The sequence below is a fragment of the Erpetoichthys calabaricus genome, chromosome 4 (assembly GCF_900747795.2).
Source record: "Erpetoichthys calabaricus chromosome 4, fErpCal1.3, whole genome shotgun sequence".
Classification (NCBI taxonomy): domain Eukaryota; kingdom Metazoa; phylum Chordata; class Cladistia; order Polypteriformes; family Polypteridae; genus Erpetoichthys; species Erpetoichthys calabaricus.
Window position 1 is genome coordinate 135,597,503 of NC_041397.2, and position 6,000 is coordinate 135,603,502.

A 6,000-nucleotide genomic window follows, 5' to 3' on the forward strand; every position below is an offset into this window, starting at 1 on the left:
TGTTTAGTTAATTTCACACAATTACAAAATTTTACATACTATTACAAAAACAGTGTTACAAGTCTCCAAAAATGAAGCACCAATAGAAATCATTACATAGATGGAAAAGGCAAGAGTTACAACCATTGCTCAAGTGCAAGATGGTCCTACAGGGGCTTCAGAAAATGAGTGCTTAAATCAGTTTAAAACTTTAGATACTTTCACAGGACTTAACGTTTTTATTTTAGTAATGTTTAAACAATGAAACATGAAATGTGTCACCTTCAAAACAGACAAAAAATGTTGACAACTGAATAAGAGTTATTTAAGAATTCAGAAATATTTATATAATTTGAAAAGGATACTTTGTAAACCACTTCTAGATGGTTTAGTGGTAGGTTTTTACCTAGACAATTACATAACACATATGAAACGCCAAAGCCACATTCCTATTATTTCTGGAATTTTTGGAGAAGTCTGAGCATTCCTACCTACTGACATTTCAAGATACTGTGTATTCCATACAGCATGAAAGCCCCCTTCTGCCCAGGTTGAAAGAGAGTCAACCAGCATTGATATACAAAAAAAAAAAAACAACACTGCAGGCACCTGCAGAGATCAGGGTGGAAACAAAGCATTCAGAGCAAAAATCCAACTTTATTCTGGAGTCTAATTGTATATTAATATACTGTACTTCTGGAACCAAATCAACTAACCATTACTGAGACAGAAGATCACTTTTAGATGTATTGACAACAACCAGTAAATGTTTATTTTCAGGTCCCATGCAGAATGTTTAAGAGGTTGCTCTGTAAATATTTCCAGTGTCTTACATAATGCTGCCCATGAAATATATTTTGCTTTATATAACTATTAAATAACTACCATATATGTGCAAACACCAGTATCTGAGGCTAGGGATCTGCACTGGCAATCGGAAGGCTGCCGGTTCGAATCTCGTAAATGCCAATAGGGACTCTGCTCTGTCGGGCCCTTGAGCAAGGCCCTTAACCTGCAATTGCTGAGTGCTTTGAGCAGTGAGAAAAGCGCTATATTTATTTATCCAATTCTGGCACACAATTTACAGGGCACATACTGTAGTTGTCATTCTCCAGTACTTTCTGCATCAGGAATGTGTAGATTTTTGTAGTTGTGAGATCCATATTTACCTACCCCCCCCCCCCCCAAAATTTGAACAGTCTTTAAGCACTATTGTTTCTGAACCAGGTGGGGGTTTTTTTCCCCCTTTTCCATTTGCTGAATAATTTCCCTCCATTAAATTCCGCTAAAGACATTAAACCCTGACAGAAAATAAGATCTTTCCAATACTGTACATCTACACATTTAAAGTCCGAGTGTTTAATATGGTGAAAGACTCCTGTCCTGTTACAACCAAATTTTTCCAAAGACTTGGTATTTTAACTTTATTATGCCCAGTCCCATCCAGGATGTTACATTAGGTAGACAGTGTGGTGTAAAGGCTCAAGTCACCTTTAAACCCCAAGTTTGCCAGTTTAACTCCCGACTGTGTGAAATGTTAAATGAATCTATCAGCAGCTACAATCACAGCAACTATAGCTGAACCTGGGTCAATAGGAAAGCTTTTAAAGGGGCCAAGATGATGCCACAGTCACCAATTAGTGGCCCATGTCATCACACAAACTATTGCCTTCATAGATATGATTGCTTTTCTGACTGGATTTTACATACAACAAAACTAAAGGATCACAGGAAATGCAAACACCAGCAATTTGAGCCAACAAGAGTATACAATGTGACCAATACATTGCATTGATAACAAGGAAGTACTTGATATACTGTAGGGATTTCAAACAAAATAGGAAAAAAATACTGGGGGCTGTGACAAGAACAAACTAATTATTTTACTTCCTTCATAATAAATAGCATCACATTAATTTCCTTCATGTCTTCCACATGTGTAAGTTCATTCATATCTACCCTTTGGCAGTGGGACATAGTGGTTAAGGCTTTGGACTTTAAACCTTGAGGATGTGCATTCAAATACCACTACTGGCACAGACTGACCAAGAGCAAGGCACTTCACCCGCCCGCAACCCCAAAAAAACAAAATCATTGTAGCCGATTTTATCACAAAAGTTGCAGGTCACCTTCGATGAAGGCATCAGCTAAATAAGTAATAATAAAAGTAACTTACATTTGATACAGTTAATTATGACTAACTGTTCCTTTAGGATTCTGGTGTGAAAGAAAAATGAATCAAATCTTTAGTCTAGTTATTATATTTGTTTTCAACAAGGGGGGCACTCTGCCAAAATTTACTTTAAAAACAAACTGATCGACTTTGTCATTGTCCAAGCCATGAATATCTGTCGTCACAAAGGTCAGCAAATCCTAACAAACCACTTGAACAAAACAATGGGAAATGCTTAGGAGTCGTTGTTAGACCAGTACTTCCTGATAATCACCCAAGTTTTATCACCGCACCATTTGAAAAACCACCCAAAACAGTCTCAAAATTAGATTCACACCCGTAAAGACTGCAAAAAATGAAAAAAAAACGCCACATGCGCAAAACTTGGAGAATTTCCCACTTCTGTTGCATTACAAAAATACAGTTACTTAAGTTTTCGTACTGCCAATCGTTAATTCAATTAACGTTACCTTCTCATCTAAGTGGGACCAACAATACCGGTAATGCATTTCAGGCTAGCGGAGGGCCGGACCCTAGCCCAGCACTGCAGCACCTCACTCAAGGCAGGAGCCAACTTTTACAGTCCATCACCGGATCCAATTTCACCACAATGCCAGATCAATTTGTCATCGCAAATAAAAAGTAGCTGCGCACCATCCGACGTTTCATAATTTCGCACTTTTGGCAAAGGACCTGCCCAAGTACAAATACGCGCCGCCGGATAACAAGAGGCAAATTCAAACGTTCGCTCCAGTCTAAGCATCACTTGCCCCGAATATTAAAGCCACAATTCTGTACCATGGGAGCCACGCGCTAACAACGGCGATAAACAAGAGAATCTCTGTAGGATGCCCGGTTGCGTTACTGTATTTGTGTTTTTCGTTTATTTAGGCCACGCTTGGAGCGTGTAAAACGTGATGGAGGGTGCAACCCCACCTCTTGGAATCGGAGCGTATGTAAAGGGACACTATAAGTAAACTCTGCTGGAAAAGGTTGAAGGTGGATCGATTGCGAGGTAATCGACAGTCCCTCAACCTAAGCACGTGAGTGAGTATTAGTAAAGCAACTCGACTACATCTCAATACTTCAGAGGCGGGAGGGGGCGTGTCGCACTCGACAATCCGTGTCTAAACACACGCACGCCTCCGAGAAATAAAAAAAATGATCCCGTTCTGTGTACATTGGTCTTATCATTGATGCAGCACACGCTCAATTAACGGAAAAGAAATACGTATCGTAATGGAATTTCTGTGTTGACGCACTCGCAAGGAAAAAAATAGGTCCGACGAAGCCTGGCAGCCTTAAGTTAACCAAACAAATGCGAGCAGTTTTGTTTATTCCTTCAGGGGTCCCGGTGTGCAATGTAAGCTGCAGCTCCAGTCAACAGTATCGGGTGCGATTTCACCGCCGGCTCCCGCCCTGCTCTATCATTACAGCAATAAAGTCTGTAGCCTATGGTTCACCCCACTCTCTTGCATAGAGTGTTTTTATTTGTTTGTTTGGTCTTTTTCTCCTTCCTTGTATGTTTAGTTATAGAAAATAAACTGTTGCAGCAGGGTGCGGTGCTGTCCGATCCTGTCGTAAGTAAACGTAGAATAAAACGCTCCAGTTGAGAGTTCATCTCCCCATCGTCGCTCTGCAACTGCCCAGGCGCAGCGCATTTCTCCGCTCTCGTTAATATTTCTCATTCCCTTTTATTCTCATCGCCTTAAGGCTGTGTGGCAGCTTTCAGGTAAGCAATCAGGTAACTTCGAAAAACTATAAATATTCGCTTAAAAAGCAAGAGGAACGATACCAGTGTAAACTTACCTTGGTTTCGCTAGCTCACTCGAGTACTGATGCAGCAGCAGGCCGCCATGTTCCACTGTGCTGTGCGCATGTCCATGAGCCAAGCCTCTCCTTTCAGCGAGTCCCACACGTTTTGCTGTTGTCACTCCGCCCTCCGCCGTTACTCCAGCTGAAGCGTTTGGATGTGCGAATGGTTTCGTCTCATGTACTGAACCAGAATGCGCCTTTAAACCTTTAAAGTCAAACTTCGTGTTATTTGAAATTAGCGTGTTTGTTTGACGGGTGGCATATTCGGGCATGCAGCAGTTTTCACGGAGAGCAGTTCTTTGCTGAAATCTATCATTCTGTACCTACAATTAGATATATAGAAACTATTAATCTCGAAGCAAATTGCAAGGTTACAGCAGCGTTCAGAAAACGCACAAATACACATATGCAGATTAACTTAAATTACCCTGATTTGGGGTGTTATATGAAATGAAATGATTTACTTCATGAGGTAGAAGTGCATAATAATTAAAAATAGCTGCATCAAATATTTGTGTGTAAAATGTGTGCTTCAGTTTAGTTGTTTAAAATGTAAATATTCTCGATCGTAATATAAATTTTTCACCCTCTGATAAAGGTCCAATGTGGACTAGATCCCTAGCAAAGGATCAAAAATCAAAAAGAACGTTGTAAGCACCGACCTTGAAACAGTCTAAAATGAAACCCCTATATACAGGGCCATCTTACAAGCATCATAGATCCCCAGGCAAAGTAGTGTGGTGGAGACCCTGTTTTGACAGCAAAGGGCATCAGAAACATCATGGACCCCTATGCTACTGGGGCCCCCAACCAGTGCCCATATGTTAAGATGGCCTTGTGACCCCCCCAACATGCTTATGTTTGAAGTTTGTTATTTTTAAACTTTTCGTAGTCTGACTAGGCTAGATCTACCTTTAAAGAATCAAACATTAAAGATATCTTAATTGTGATCAGCCACCTTAAAATAGCATCAAATGACACTTCACATGTCTATACTACCAAACCCTATTTTTTTGAAGTCTTATGAAAACAAGTAACTTTGAGTCTACCTGTACCATTGGGGGGGTGAACCCCTGGGGTCGATTGATGTAGCATGCACAATTTTAAGCCCTTGTGATCATTTTTGCTGAAGAACTTTTTACCATAAGGGTGTATTTTCCAACACAAAATATGGTATAAAAATAACCTAACAAATTAGGCTTTTTTGTTTCTACATTGCCAAAAATAGTTGTGAACCCCAAAAAGCATGATGTCTTGCATGACTAGACATCAAATTGAGTCAGAGAGTGTATCATAAGTGGGAGTTTTCTCGTACCCGTGAATCAGGAGGTGCTGGACAAAAAAAACTGCAGTGAATTCAAAATGTTCATAAGTAATTAACATAAGATTTACTTAAGTAAATTAACAAAGTGTATGTATTTACTAAGTGTAAAGTGATTAGAATTACACATACTTATAAATTACAAATGTACAGTACAGGATGTCAGTCATTGGCACAGTTCTTTACACAGCATCATTGTTAAGAAAGCAAGCAGTGTGGCATAGTGAGTAAGACTTTGGACTTCAAACTCCAATGTTGTGGGTTTAAATCCTGCTGCTGACACTGTGTGACTATGAGAAAGTCACTTTACCTTTCTGTGTGATTATTGGAAAAACAAAAGAAAACAAATCTTGTAAGTCACCTTGGATAAAGGCATCAGCCAAATAATAAGTTATAAAAAACAATTTTTTCAGTGTATACATGTGTAACGATCGAGCCAGAAATGAAATTAAGTTCATGTTTACAGTCATCTGTGCACAGTAAAATTACATTTTTACTTGCATGTCTCCTCCGAATGGTGACAGTGATCAAACCCAGGCACCTAGAGCTGTGGGGCAGTGCTACCAATTGTGCAACCCTTGATTAAATTTAACTTATTGTGCACTTAACTTAAAGTACGAGTACTTAAACATAACATACATAAACTTATATAAACATAGGTTTATGCGCTACCATTTAGTACTTGAAAGCTATTTATGTATTTTACTTATTT

At 39.3% G+C, this 6,000-nt stretch overlaps 1 protein-coding gene across 4 annotated transcripts in view; it reads right to left on the minus strand.

Annotated features, from left to right (window-relative positions):
- The window catches only part of scml2 (Scm polycomb group protein like 2), a 245,881-nt gene extending 241,817 nt beyond the window's left edge, over window positions 1–4,064 (minus strand). For 3 of the 4 annotated variants that reach the window (XM_051927107.1, XM_051927106.1, XM_028799818.2), the window contains exon 1: window positions 3,962–4,064. The gene's annotated coding sequence lies outside the window, so the exon portion shown is untranslated. The remainder of the gene's footprint in view (window positions 1–3,961) is intronic. The other variant, XM_028799819.2, reaches the window with a different exon arrangement.
- Between the last annotated feature and the right edge of the window lie 1,936 nt (window positions 4,065–6,000).